Source organism: Xenopus laevis, chromosome 4L (genome assembly GCF_017654675.1).
Source record: "Xenopus laevis strain J_2021 chromosome 4L, Xenopus_laevis_v10.1, whole genome shotgun sequence".
NCBI classification, from domain to species: Eukaryota; Metazoa; Chordata; class Amphibia; order Anura; family Pipidae; genus Xenopus; species Xenopus laevis.
Genome location: NC_054377.1, coordinates 23,991,011 through 24,007,033, shown reverse-complemented (window position 1 = coordinate 24,007,033; position 16,023 = coordinate 23,991,011).

The following is a 16,023-nucleotide window of genomic DNA, read 5'->3' as shown; positions in this document are numbered from 1 at the left end:
AAAAAGCTAAATAACTCAAAAACCACAAATAATAAAAATGAAAAACAGTTGCAAATTGTCTCAAAATATCACTCTCTACAGCATACTAAAAATGAACTCAAAGGTGAACAACCCCTTTAACTCCAGGGAAAGGCAAAAGGAGCACTGGACTGCATGCTTCAGTAACTGCATCAAATACTAGAGCCTCCCAAGCATGGAATAGGGGTAGGCATAGTTAGTAGGATGTCGCATTTTCAAAGTTAGCAATAACTTTAGCCCAAGTGCGCATGCGCAAGGTGGCGCTCGCATGCACAAGAAAAGCGGTGGTTTTTACTTCTTTTGCACTTCTGCGCAAGCGCAAATTGGTGCGAATGTGCAGAGGTGCAGAGAAATGCATTCGCTCGCATGTGCAGGATCGCAAGAAGACATAAAAACCACAAAGAGTCGGGCACCGGACTGGGGGTAGGCGACAGAGGAGGTGCGTGCCTGGCGCCCCCAGCTTTGCGCCCTAGGCAGGTGCCTACTCTGCCTACCCCTTGCTCCGGCTCTGATAACAGTGGCAGCGGGTGAACTGACCCCTCTCCCCTGATCACAGTCGCAAAGTTAAGGAGGAAGAAGGCATTCTATGGGGCAAATTCTATGGGGCGAAAATTCGTTACAAAGTTATGATCATAAAGTTGAAAAGCCACCATACCACGTCAAGGTAAACCCCATATGGCGGTCCCTAACTTGTTTATTCTCAGGTCATAATATAAAAAGACAATTCTCTGCATAATAGCATTACCTGTATTCAGTGTTTGTGGAACATTGGTTTCACTCTGGAGCCTAGATCCTCCCCCGCCAATTAAGGCTTTTAAGAGAGAGAGATTGCCCAAACCAACGCCCATATTTAAAAGCATAGGACCACCATTAGTATATAGGGGTGGGTATGGGGTGCTATTAAAAACCACATGAAGCTAAGCCACAGCTTCAGGCTAATACAATGTACAAAATTGGGGGGTTGTGGAAGCACTCCTAAGGCTAAATCAAAGTATATTTAAGTATAATGGAAGTGCTACTTACAATGCACTTCCCTGGGCCCCTGTCTCATAAGCAATTCAGTATAAATGCAAGTGCATGTGTTTACAAAGACAGGGGGTTTTTAGTTACAAAGTTATGATCATAAAGTTGAAAAGCCACCATACCACGTCAAGGTAAACCCCATATGGCGGTCCCTAACTTGTTTATTCTCAGGTCATAATATAATAGCACCCCATACCCACCCCTATATACTAATGGTGGTCCTATGCTTTTAAATATGGGCGTTGGTTTGGGCAATCTCTCTCTCTTAAAAGCCTTAACTGGCGGGGGAGGATCTAGGCTCCAGAGTGAAACCAATGTTCCACAAACACTGAATACAGGTAATGCTATTATGCAGAGAATTGTCTTTTTATATTATGACCTGAGAATAAACAAGTTAGGGACCGCCATATGGGGTTTACCTTGACGTGGTATGGTGGCTTTTCAACTTTATGATCATAACTTTGTAACTAAAAAACCCCTGTTTTTGTAAACACATGCACTTGCATTTATATTGAATTACTTATGAGACAGGGGCCCAGGGAAGTGCACTGTAAGTAGCACTTCCATTATACTTAAATATACTTTGATTTAGCCTTAGGAGTGCTTCCACAACCCCCCAATTTTGTACTTCAAACCGCTGATCGCTAGCCCAACTTTGCAAACGATCGGTAACTTGTGCGCAACTTCGGATCTTCGTGAATTTGTGCAGCCCTGGCAAATCTACACCTGGCGAAGTGCGGCGAAGTCACACTGGCGCAACTTCGGAGTTAAGTAAATTTAACCCTATAAGTTTTGTCTAGGGGGGAGGGCGGATGCCAGGAATGAAGAAGCAGCCCCATGAGCCCTGGACGGCAACCCTGCTACTTGGCCTGGCTCTGACGCACCCATGTGTCTGCTATTTATATAATTGGACCTTGTAACTAATTAATGGTAGAAGAAAATACCACTTGCACAGCAGCATTATTGTCATATTGTATTGTATTTATTGCCTTCTGTTATCTAATTGGAATTTCAGAAATGTGTAAGGTTCATTAGCAACTATAACTTTTCAAAAGTGGAATGTACATTTGGACTATATTTAATAAAAGCGCATTAAAACATTGTATATTACAGGAGTAGGAAAGGTCATCTAACTTGGGGGTGCCAAAGGTTAGGCAACCCAAGTGATTGCATGTACGTACTTGAAACCCCGGGTCGGAGCTCCTATCAGGAGAAAACTGCTCTGGCCCAGGATTCTTCCAGTGAGCACCACAGAGTGATCATCTTCCGGCTTCTACTTTCTTCAAATTTCCCGGGGCAGATGCATGTGCAGTAGAGCAAAATAGCTGACTTTATTGTTACTTTCTCGTTACTGCGCATGCAGCCGCAAGAAAAAAAAGAAGAAACCAGAAGCCAATCGATCTGTGGTGCTCGCTGGAAGAATCCCGGGCCCGTGCAGTTTTCTTCTGATAGAAGCAGCGGCCCAGGGTTTCAAGTACATGCGATCACTTGGGGAGCCTAACTTTTGGCACCCCCAAGTTAGAAGACCTTTCCTTCTCCTTTAACTCAGTAATCCAATAATGGAAGTATAATTAATCCTTATTGGAGGCAAAAAAATCCTTTTGGGCGTATTCAATGTTTCAATGATGATCCAAATTACGGAAAGATCCCTTTCCTTTCCTACCAAAATTTCGTATTATGTTCTGTTGCAATGTACCGTAGGTAGCATTTGTTATGTAGCATAGATTAATGGAGATTAAGGAAAGATTCATTTTGGAGGGCATTTTCCCAATGGGCACTGCGGGAATTAGGTAGTACAAAGGCTGAATTCTTCTACAGCAAAGAAGTTCACTGGGTCAAGAATTCATAATAATGGACAGTTTTTCATGCTTGGCTAATCATAATCCTCACAACTCTATAAAGGGTCTTAGCAACAACCATTCTCAGGCCGTAAAACATACATTGAAATGATAGTTCCTTCTCTTTATTCAAACCCCCTCCTTCTCAACCCACATCGAATATGCCTCACATATTTTTCTATATTTCTTCTCCTTTATTCTTGATTTATCTGTAGCCCACAGACCACTCTAGAGACCCCTCCCCCCATTCATCTTCAACACATGCTTGGCAATGGAAGATTTGCCAACCCATTCATTGGATGGCACTTATGTTCCAAAACTCTGACCAATGTATTATTTTAATATTCTACAGGCCCCTGCCACCAATGTTATTCTCTGGGGCCCCAGTTTTTTAACTTGTAAGAGGGCCCCTGGCAGCAACAATTTTTTTTAACTTATGGGGGGCCCAGACCACCAATGATTTTTAAAAAAAAAACTTTTATGGGGGGCCCTGGCGCCACAGTTTTTTCTTAACTTATAGGGGGGCCCTGAACATCAATGGCTTTTTATATCTTGTGTGTGGGGGTGTTTACCATTTTCAGCGCTGATGTCTGTGTAGTCTTTTAACTGTGGTGTGGGCGAGATCTGGGGTGGGGCTGGAGTGGGTGGGGCCAGGGGCCTCGAAAATTTTGTCGTACGGTGCCCCGTGATTTCTAATGGCGGCCCTGGTCATACAAGTCCCAATTTCTCTTTCTTTCTTTTTAGAAGTTCTATTAGATAAAAAAGTAGTCCCATACAAGGCCACCGTCTTCTTATATTCTGCCAACTAGTTAAAGGGCCAGAATCTCCTCCTGGAAGGCATCCATAAAGGAACACGTTGTATATGAATAGACTGACATGCAAGAGTATTCCCTGCAATGGATTCAAGGTCATCACAATACTCCCAAGCTGTGCATTCAGTTTAAGAGTCTAATGTATAGTGGTTTTTGACTTGTAGGTGATGGCAAATTCTAGTTACAGTATGGTTCAAAAGCCTCCAACTAATCTTCCAGTGGAAAATTACCATTAGTCCTATCTGATTCACCCTGGGTCCAGGCAAACAGTGAGGGTGTGGGGCAGGTGATCCCTTGGGATGTGGCACAACCAGGAAGCAACTGTTACAATTAATCCACTACTGAATTTTCCATCAACATGCTAATATATTTCTGTCCATGTTTGTGCCCTTGTTCCTCCTCAAAATCAGTAGTGCAGATTGTTCTTTTTACACAAAAAGGGTTGAATTGCCACTTAGAACAGTGTGTCTCTTGAAGAATATCAGGACTTTGTGCACACTGGCAATGATGCTGTCTCTATTCTAATTTCTTGTGACTATGAATATATTTAGATAAACATCCACTCATTTATCACTGATGTACATTAGTTGCATCCTTTTTTCCTATGATTAATGTCCGGGGTCATCAATAATTATATTAGCACTGCATCTGGTCGCTGTTAATCAAGTTATCATTGACGAGATGCGTCACCTTCCAGTAAGAGTCTATTTCACAACACAGCATCCGCTTTGCCCCCAATAAACTCATATTTATTCTGCACACAGCTTTTTCCTGGGATATCTGCATCTCAAGTCACTTGCTTTACACTCAAATCACTTATACTAGCATACAGTAAGTCTGCTGTGTGCACAATAAATGTATTTTTAAGATGGGGGTGGACCTTGGAAAATCTAAAGTTTTTTTTAGAAATATGTAAACTTTATATCGTTATAAAATCAGTTCTAGAATAACCCCTATGCTACCACAGTCACCATCTACAATCCTTTATTTTGGGCCATGATGCTGAATAAGTATTTAATAAGCCTTTAATTTTGCCTGTGTGTTACCCCTCACACTTTGGGGGGGGTATCTATTAAAAGTCGAATTTATCTAATTTTTTATTGAAACAAAGTTGACCCAACTCCCATCCACGAATTGAACTAAAAAAAAAATCAGCTAAAAAAAATCAGTGCGAAAAAATATTGCAACAGAATCGCGCATCAATTCGATTCGTGCAACTTTTTCGAATTGACTCTCCGAAAACTCAGCGAATTGTCGCTGCAACCACACGTATTTACCAGATTATCAGACGAAAACCAGCACGGATCACAATGTCAAGAAATATCTCCAGGAACATCTGCCATTAACTCAGGGGTGCTTCGCCAATGAGGCAAGTTGAGGCTGTCGCCTCATGCTGCTCCTGGTACTTTAAGAGCGAATTTCCGGGGGAGGGGGGGGCAGCAGCAACTGTTGCTGCCTCAGGCAGCGGAGGAGCCAGGATCGCCCCTGCATTAACTTCTACATGATCTCGGCAGCTTTTAGCTGGAGTATTTTCGGATTCAGATTTTTAGTAGCTTTGGGGTATAATTAATCTCTAAAAATTTAAGTTTTACCCTTTAAAAACTTGACCAGAAAAAAATCAAGGCTTCATTAATAGGCCCCTTTATGTGTGCACTAACAGGTAGAGAGAACATTGCTACCTATCCACCTTCATGCCTCTCCATTGATCTATCTAAAGTGGAAGTAAAGGCTTTTTACAAAGTTTTGAGATTCTTCTAGGATCCCTTAAATAAAAGAAGGAACATTCTAATATATAATATTGCATTGTGCATAGATTTAGGCAGGTATAGATATTTTACCAGTATCATCATTCATTCATATACCACTATCAAGATACCGAGCAGTTTACAGTAATATTATAACAATTACAATAAATTAACAAAGGTTATGAAATGACAGAGGAGAATTAGAAAAACCTGCTCACAAGGGCTTACAATCTAATGGTGTGTATACATTTTGCAAATTATGACTTTTGTATGTTGATGATTTCTAATAATTGTAAAGAATAAATATGGCTAATTGCTTGTAATATGAAGCAATGGGAAAATTCTGGCACACTAATGCTCTCTTTAAACCCTTATCCCTTTAGGAATTTAGTCTTGATTTATTGTGACATTGTGGTATTTCTGGGACATTGGTTATGTAAGATGAAGCCTGTACTTATTTATAATTTTGTATCCATAGTGTGAAAGGTTGGTCAGGATATTTTAGAAAAAATAATTCCAGTGTTGTTATCTCTTCTTCTTGCTTCTCTAAATAAAACATCTGCATCTAGTATTGAAATGTTGTGACTGTGAGTAAGAAATACTGTATCTTCTCAAGCCAACGCTAATATACTGTATATTAATCATATATATAAGTGCTGCATCTTTGGGAGTAGGGGTTAAAGGGCATGCAAAGGCAAAAAAATAAAATCCCATTTTTACTTTCTTTAATGAAAAAGAAACCTATCTCCAATATACTTTAATTAAAAAATGTGTATCGTTTTTATAAGAAACCTGACTGTATGCAGTGAAATTCCCCCTTCATTTACTGCTGTGGATAGGAATTGTCAGACGGTCCCTAACTGCTGAGCAGGGAAACAATCATACTTATGAACAGCAGGGGGAGCCCCCGCCTTACTTCCCAGCCATGCAGAACTCAAGCAGCTTTGTTTATGACGATCCCTAAGCAGCCCAGACCACACTGAGCATGTGCACAGTCTTAGTCTTGCAAAGATGTTGAACAAAGTTACAAGATGGTGACCCCCTGTAGCCAACTTTGAAAGCATAAATTATTTGTTTGATTAGGCTTCTGGTGCAGTAAGTTCATATTTATATTTAGTATACGAAATACAGCATTTCTAGCCTTAATCTATTTTAGACTTTACATGCCCTTTAAATTGCAGAACAGACTCCTCTCTCTTAATAATACTTTGGTTTGGCCACTTGATTTGCTAACGGGGTCAGCAGAAAATGTCTGTATCTGCCGTCAAGTTTGGTAATCATGTGGTGAGCCTAGCGCAGGGTGGAGCATAGAGGGATACACTCGCATTTGAAGCCAACAGGACTGCTTTAAGTTACCAATGGGCTGAGGGCAGATATCACATTGGTGGGTTCTCATAGCCAAGAAATTTGTGATAGAACTACTAGAAAACAACTCTAAAGTAAGCAGTAGGTGAACTGTTCTGAAAATGAATAAACCACAATTTATAAATTAAAAATCAATAAATAAATGTGATGAATATGTTAATGATGAATAAAATGAGGGGGGTCTAACATTTCTGGGGGTTGCAGCCAAAGCTCTGACTGGGGCCACCTGTTGTCTACAAATGCCCCATTTGCCCATTTATCAAAAATGGCCCTGGGTGCCAAAGCTCATTGGTCTGGTTCTGCATCAGTAACTGATTTCTGTTTCAGTTTTCCAAAAGTAATGGCAAATTCAAATTTTCAGTTTTGGAAAACTTTTTTTATATTGAACCACATCCCATCCCAACTTGCATGTTTAAATTTTAGCAAAATGCATCTTTTGCTTTGGAGAAGGAACACTGCTTTGTAGTTCCCTAAAGTCCATTGGCATCTCCAATGTCAGGTAACATGTAAGGTTTCTTGATAGTGCAGACAAAGCAGAAAGCATACGAAAAAAGGAAACAACACCAATAGCAGAAGAAGCTGTTAGGATGGGCATAGCAGATGAAAAGGAATTTGTAGTTTTTCAAAGAGAGGTTAACAGAATGACGTGCCATTAAAACCCTACAATGTAGTGAGATGAAGAGAGAGATAACAGTTGGTTGATAACTATAACACAGCATTAGTGATGGGCGACGAAATTCGGCAGGCGCGAATTGGCGGCAAATTTCCGCATTTCGCCGGTGGTGAGAAAATTTGCAAAACTGCATCGAAAATTTGCACATCGAAAAAATTTGGGAGCACGTCAGAAACATTGTAGCACGTCATAATTATTTGGATGCCCATTGACTTTAAAGCATTTGGCAGAAGCAGGCAGGAGTATAACAATTGTCGCAGGCGTCAAAATTGACGCGCGTCAAAATAATTTTGACGCCTATTGACTTCGATGCTTTTCACAAATTATCGAAATTTTTCGTCGCAGCGAAATGGGACAAATTCCTTTTGGCATTCTGTACATTGTACCTTAAAAAGGTGGTTCACCTTTAGGTAAACTTTTAGGGGCACATTTACTAAGCTCGAGTGAAGGATTCAAAGTAAAAAAACTTTGAATTTCAAAGGTTTTTTTTGGGTACTTCGACCATCAAATAGGCTACTACGACCTTCGACTACGACTTTGACGAAAAATCGTACGACTATTCGACCATTCGATAGTACTGTCTCTTTAAAAAAAACTGACTACCTACTTCGCCACTTTAAACCTACCGAGCTTCAATGTTAGCTTATGGGGACCTTCTACATAAGGTTCCTAAACTTTTTTTGATCAAAGGAAAATCCTTCGATCGATGGATTAAAATCCTTCGAATCGATTTAATAGTTCAATCGAACGATTCTTCCTTCGATCGTTCGATCTAAGTATTTGTGGTAAATCCTTTGACTTTGATATTCAAAATCGAAGGATTTTACTTCGAGGGCCGAATATCGAGGGTTAATTAACCCTCGATATTCGACCCTTAGTAAATGTGCCCCTTAGTGTGATATACAGTACTGTAGCATGACCAATTCCAAGCAACTTTTCTACTGGCCTTTTTTTGTTTTTATAGATTATAAATTGTTTGCCTTCTACTTCCGCCTCTTTCCAGCTTTCAAATGGGGGTCATTGACCCCATCTTAAACACATGCTCTATAAAGCTTAAATGTATTGTTATTGCTAATTTTTATTACTCATCTTTCTATTCAGGCCTCTCCTATTCATATTCCAGTCTCCTATTCAAATAAAAGCATGGTTGCTAGGGTAATTTGGACCCTAGCTATGAGATTGCTGACATTGCAAACTGGAGAGCTGCTGAATAAAAAGCTAAATAACTCAAAAACCATAAATAATAAAAAAATAACACCAATTGCAAATTGTCTCAGAATATCACTCTCTGCATCAGAATAAATTTTAAAGGTGAACAACCCCTTTAAAAAAGAAACAAAAAGATTAAAAAATCCAATTTTGTATTTTACATCTGTTTTTTAACATGTATCACAAAGTTATATTGCCAAAATATTGAGTACATATTTCATAGATGTCTACCTGTAGCTTTCAATGGGTTAATATATGATCTCTTTTAGTTGGCTTCCAACTGTGTTCTACATATTAGTCATATGATGGGCATGAGGTGTGCAGAAGCTGAAAAGCTGCCCCTGCTGGTCTATAATTTGGCTGTGTTATTCTAATTCGATTTCAGAAGTATTTTGGCAATATTCCATTTCTGAAAAACATCACAGCTCTCAGCGTGTTGTTAAGCCGACTAAGTGGCTTTAGAAAAAACTATAAAGCCAGTACATTTTATTTACATTCCCCAATAACCATTAGCTCTAATTATCCAGGCAGAAACATCTTTCTGACAGCAGATAAAAACCACTTGGCACTCGTATTTATTCACTTATTTCTAACTCATTAGGACGAGCAGTTAGTAAGTGTTCTTTCTCAAGAGTCCATCACAGTACAACGGCCAAGATAAGAAAAATAGGAATGACATTGAACCAAGTTCAGTCAATGGGACACTCTGGATGATTAAGGGGAAATGAGAGACACCGAAAGTTCAAGACTTTAAGAGAGGCAATGGAATTAATCCTGACATTACAGCTGGGTTCTTCTTGAGGTTGTGGAAAACCATTGTGTCTTCATGTTTTACGAGCTCATTAGAAGAATAAGAAATAAGTGTTGTTTTGGAAAAGACGTTCTTAGCAGTCTGATGAGGGTAAGAAAACAGGAATGACTTTGACCCAAGTTCAACAATTAGGGCAGAAATGCGACAGAATTATGTAAGAGCATTTAAGTAAAGTCAAACTAAGTCAATGGGCCCAGCTTAAAATAAAGTTTATGTAGGACTTTGTACATTGTAAACAGGACACAGTGAACTTTCATCTTTAACAAATATACGTCACAGTTGCCTCCTTTTCATAGGACCATTTACAGCTTCTTCTCAAGTGCAGCTATAATACACACTCACCTTGCATCCGACAAAATGTATTTCATTGGCAACTCCTCAGGTTTTCCATACTAACTTGAGGCCTACACAATCTATCTGTAATTTTTGTTTCATAATGAGGTCCCTGCCACCCTCTAACCAGTGATCCCTAACCAGTGGATCCTAAGTAACATGTTGCTCACCAACCCCTTGGATGTTGCTCTCAGTGGCCTCAAAGCAGGTGCTTATTTTTAAATTCTTGGCTTTAAGGCACGTTTTGGTTGCATAAAAAACAGATGTACTGCCAAAGAGCCTCCTGTAGGCTGCCAGTTCAAAAAAGGGTTCCCAATAGCCAATCACAGCACTTACTTGGTACCACCCAGTGATTTTGTTGCTCCCCAATTCTGCTTACATTTGAATGTAAATTGGGGTAAAAAAGTGGGGGACCCCTGATGTAACCAGGAACTTTCTGAGGTTATGAAAATGGCCCTTACTCAATGCAGCTTGATATGTAAAATGTTATCTGGCAGCCAGGGTACCACCCAGCCTGCCATTCACACAACTGCCTGAATGCTATGGCAAGCGGCACCCTAGCAAACTAAGCTACAGAAAACATTTTTAAATTATTAACAAGATGCAGAACCTTATAAACCAGTGGCTCATTGGATTAAGAATAGATAATATTCTGCTATACTGGAAGTCACATTGGTCCTTTCTACTCAGCCACATAGATAAAGTCTGATAAGAGATGAACTAAACTGATTGTACTTCAGATTTGTGATCAATCTTGTGGTCAGTAAAACTGGTTTTATTCCTACTTGTGATTTTACAGACAGAACAGAGAGATTCAAGCCTCTTCTGATACCCAAATACAATTTGTGTAATAACATTTTGTGTATCCCAAATAATCAGTTGGAAATGGAAATCTTGATCCAAATTTAGTTCATACTTCGGGGGATAAGATGAACTTGTGATTTTTATCTAAATATGGGGCTATTAGCTGTCTCAATTTATTTTTCACGTCTACCTGACCCATGCACTTTTCCAGTCCAGGGAAGTTAAGCTCTGTAAAGAAGAAAAATCTCACCAAAATAAAATGGTCAGGTCATCCAGTGTAGTAAGACTTTGTCAGAGAAATAAAACGACCTATTTAATGCTCTTTAGAAGTCTTCAAATACACCGATGTGCAGACTCTTAGGGGCACATTAAGTAAAATCATACAGTTGTGTTTATTTATTTAGCATAATCACAATCTTTTTCCATTGCAATGATCTTGAACCTGATTCTGCCCTTATTTAAAGGTATACTGTCATGATAAAAAATGTTTTTTTTTCAAAATGCATCAATTAATAGTGCTACTCCAGCAGACTTCTGCACTGAAATTAGTTTCTCAAAAGAGCAAACAGATTGGTTTCATATTTAATTTTGAAATCTGACATGGGGCTAGACATACTGTATTGTCAGTTTTTCAGCTGCCCCAAGTCATGTGACTTGTACTCTGATAAACTTCAGTCACTCTTGGAGTGATATCATCCCCCCCCTTTCCCCCCAGCAGCCTAACAACAGAACAATGGGAAGATAACAGCTCCCTAACACAAGATAACAGCTGCCTGGTTAATCTAAGACCAGCACTCAATAGTAAAATCCAGGTCCCACTGCAACACATTCAGTTACATTGAGTAGGAGAAAAAACAGCAGCCTGCCAGAAAGCAGTTGCATCCTAAAGTGCTGGCTCTTTTTCAAAGCACATGACCAGGCAAAATGACCTGAGCTGGCTGCCAGCCTACACACCAATATTAAGACTTCAAAAAAATACACTTGCTGGTTCAGGAATTCAATTTTATATTCTAGAGTGAATTATTTGCAGTGTAAACAGTGTCATTTAGAAATAAAAAGTACATCACAAAAATCATTACAGAATCCCTTTAAAGGACAAGGAAAGTCTAAAATAGAATAAGGCTAGAAATGCTGTATTTTGTATACTAAACATAAGCATGAACTTACTGCCCCACAAAGTCTATTCAAACAAATGATTTATGCTTTTAAAGTTGGCCACAGGGGGCTGTCATCTTGTAACTTTATTAAACATCTTTGCCTGACCCTGACCCTGCACATGCTCAGTGTGGTCTGGGCTGCTTAGGGATTGTCATAAACAAAGCTGCTTGAATTCTGCATGGCTGGTAAGTAAGGCAGGGGGCTCCCCCTGCTGTTCATAAATATGATTTTTTACCTGCTCAGCAGTTAGGGACCGTCTGACAATTCCTATCCACAGCAGTAAATGAAGGGAGAATTTCACTGCATACAGTCAGGTTTCTTATAAAAACGGTACACATTTTTTAATTAAAGTATATTGGAGATAGGTTTCTTTTTCATTAAAGAAAGTAAAAATGGGATTTTATTTTTTTGCCTTTTCTTATCCTTTAAGAAAAATCTTTGATCAAAGCATTTAATCATGGCAATTTTCTTGAGTTATAGAATTTCATGCATTTTTAAAGCTTTTTGAGAAGTCAGAAGATACTTCTATGCTCCCAGTTAGAAAGAGAAAAAAGCAATTATCCACATCTGGAGCACATTTATTAAAGCTCAAGTCTGGAGATTTGGGTATGGTGTAGGTCACCTCAACATTTATGCTTGCTCAACCTCTGCAAAGCATAGATAAAGAAAACATAGAACTGGGTCTGAACAGCATGAAATGGACAAGCAGTTGCATAAAACATATTCACTACCCCATGATATACAAGGGGTAGAACATGATATAGAAGGCCATTGTTAGCAAGTGAGGTAATAGGGACTTATGGGCAAATATTCCCACAGTAGAAACTTCCCACTGCCCCACCCTGGGCCTCATGGGGGCAATGACAGTCCCCTTCTGTTTGTATTTCACATTTATTAAACCTCAAGGTTAGAGACTGGTTTATGTTGGTTTATCTGCCCGATTTTGCCCTGTTAATGGGTGGCAAAATCAGGCAAATCTTAATGTTATCCATCAAAATTGAGAAAGGGGGTATAACACATTACACTAATAACTCTGTCTCACTAACCTACTGAAGTATCAATGCACATCACTAATATTTTGCTTATCCCCCTCGAGATGTTGTATGTTGCTCTGCTCTTTTCCCCACTTCCTATTTCTTGTTTTTCTTTCATTGTTTTGTCACATTCCTTGGTACATTATGCAAACAGTGTTAATCATCTTTTTAATTACCCAGAACTGATTCACTACTGTTTTACGTACTTTCTTGCTAACATCATTTTCTAAAATGTCCTATAACCAAGAATTGTGGGCATACTTCTGTAATGAACCAAGTTATTTTCTGAAAATATGAAAAGATAACTTAAAGGACCAGGAACATCAAGACAAAGTAAACTTTAAAATCTCAAAGTCTTTTTTAAGAAATAACTTACCGAAACTCCGCTTGCGCTCCTCTTCAGAAAGCGGTCAGGCAATACGTGTGCGGCACACGATTTCTCCTCCCTGCCTTCCTTGTAGGAGATAGCCAGGGAGGAGAAATCGAGCACCACATGATGGATCATCGCTTTTTCTGAAGAGGAGCGGAAGCAGAGTTTCTGTAAGTTATTTCTTAATAAAGGCTTTATGATTTTAAAGTTTACTTTGTCTTGGTGGTTTTTTTTAATGTATACTAATGATTTTTTTTTGATGTTACTGGTCCTATAAAGAAAGGTTGAGCTGACTCTTTTTGCCTGTTCACCATATTAACTGTATGCCATGTGCGGATGGCCCCCATCCCACCCACAGACAATAAACAGTCATTTGAAAAAGTATGGGAACCCCTCTTAATTCTTTGGAGTTTTGTTCATCATTGTCTGAGCTTTCAAAGTAGCAACTTCCTTTTAATATATAACATGCCTTATGGAAGCAGTAGTATTTCAGCAGTGACATAAAGTTTATTGGATTAACAGAAAATATGCATCATAACAAAATTAAACAGGTGCAATGTAAATTGCTCAGAGGGCTCTTCTAAACACTTTTGCAATTTACATTGATGTTTCCAATTTTCCATGCTATTACGCTGTTAATAAACTGCTTATTTTTTGTGACAACAGCTCCAAATGCAGCTCAGGTTTCCCCATTGTGATACAGTCTGGGAAAACTTGTTCAGAAGGAAAGCAGAGGAATCCTCTCATGTGAGAAAGATCATTTGAGGTTTCTGATCTCTTTTCTGAGCAGAGCAACATCAGAAGAGTTCTCTGTTTTGCTTCTGAAACCAACAAGGAATCGAAGATGAACATGCTAAAAGAGAACAATTCTGGCCCAATTTAGAGCTCAGGAAAAGTGCTGAAATGTTTGGAAAACAAGACATAGTCTTACAAGAACGGGACATGATATCAGGACAAGCTGAGAAAAAAGTTGTCACAGGAGCCAATCATCTTGGATATTGATAGGAGTCTCAGTGACTCTGCACATGCCCAGTGTAGGCAGCTGTTAAAGGAGAACTAAAGCGTAACTAAAGAAGTAGGCTAGAAATGTTGTACATTATATTTTGGGTTTCTGTGCCAGCCCAAGGCAACCAATCAGCCTTGTAGCATCAGCTTATATTGCAGACAAACCTCATTGTCTGCTTGATAATTTGCGACGACCCCTAAGCAGGGCCGGAACTAGGGGTAGGCACTTGTCTAGGACGCAAAGGTGAAGGGGCGCTCAGCACGTACCTCTTCTCCCTGACTGCCCCTAGTTCCTAGCTCCTGAAGTCCTGATCACCTGCCTCTGACGCCCACTGCAGGACCAGCCAAGTACTTTATAGTACTCTTTGAGTTCCTGCCTCTGAGGTGCAAGAACACGAACGTATGCCCGCTTGCACAAACGTACGCGCACAGACGGGGGCGGGTTGATGAGTGCACCATGCCTTGGGCGCTCCAGAAGCTTGGCCTGGCACTGCCCCTAAGCTTAGCTTCTCAACAGCTGCTCAGAGCCCACTGAGTATGTCAGTGTCACAGACACTTTCCAAGATCGTGACCCCCAGTGACAGGTTTGAAATCCTGGAACATTGCAGCTATTGAGAGACTGCAACTTTAGGCTGGTGCAATAAGTTCAGTGTATAAAATATGGCATTTTTAGCCACATTCATTTTTAGGGTTTAGAAGCTAAGCTAAGCAGGATTTTGCAGGCAACCCTTCTCCTGTATTGGTCCCCTAAATTCAATTCACTTAATGCTACATTGGTGTTCATAAACATTACTTTTAGCGTGCACATATTATAGTTTTATAATAAATAAAATAAAATAAAATATCAGCATTAATAATGCTGAATACCGAAACTAAGGACATCCTGTATAGTAGGACTGTACATATAAACATTGCAATGGAGAAGCATACATAGTGACACCTGCAGGATTTTGCAGCCACAGCATTTTGGATCAGAAAGGACACACTGCCATCTAGTGGGGGTTGTTCAAATAAAGAAATGCCATTGGTGAACTTAGAAAAAGTAACTTGTGCTTTACTGTCATCTAGTGCTATGTTTTATTTTCCAATTATGATTTTACAATTATTTCAAGCATTTGCCTTTCTATTGCACTTTTTCTTGAAATGAAAGGGGTTTTTCACCTTCTTAAAACTTTTTTCATCATCATCATTTATTTAAATAGCCCAGACAAGATACGCAGTGCTTTGCAGATTAGTTGTTTTCTGATTTTCTGATCAGTGCACAAAGGAAGTATATATTCCTCTTTACTGGATTGTATGTTTAATAAATCTACCAACCACTATCACTGGCACCAAGTTTATTTCTATATTTCATGTTAGAGCTACAGCTTGGCTGAGAGAGAGGGCACATATGTAACAGGTGTTCTATTTGGATACATACACACACAGACACTCTCTCTTTCTGTCTCTCTGTTATATTGGGTACTTTTCTGAATCTTCCATAGTGAAGTCAAATATAAACTTTTCCTTTACTTTTCCTTCATTTACACCAGAAGCTATTTCATTTTGTATCCAAATGACTGCTTTATATAAAATGTTTAATAATCTAATTAACACGAAATAGGATAAAAAAATGATTCATGTATTTGTAAAAGCTTTAAATAACAGTCATCCTGGAAACAGCCTGACATGTTTTTGTTTTTAATTAATGGCCCAATAATATGTTTCCTGCTTCAGTAAATATTGATATATTTGCTATCATACACGCACTATATCCTGCAGAGAGCCAACACACAGGTGCATAGAAACATATGTGCAGGTAATGTACAAGCAAGACTTGTTATAT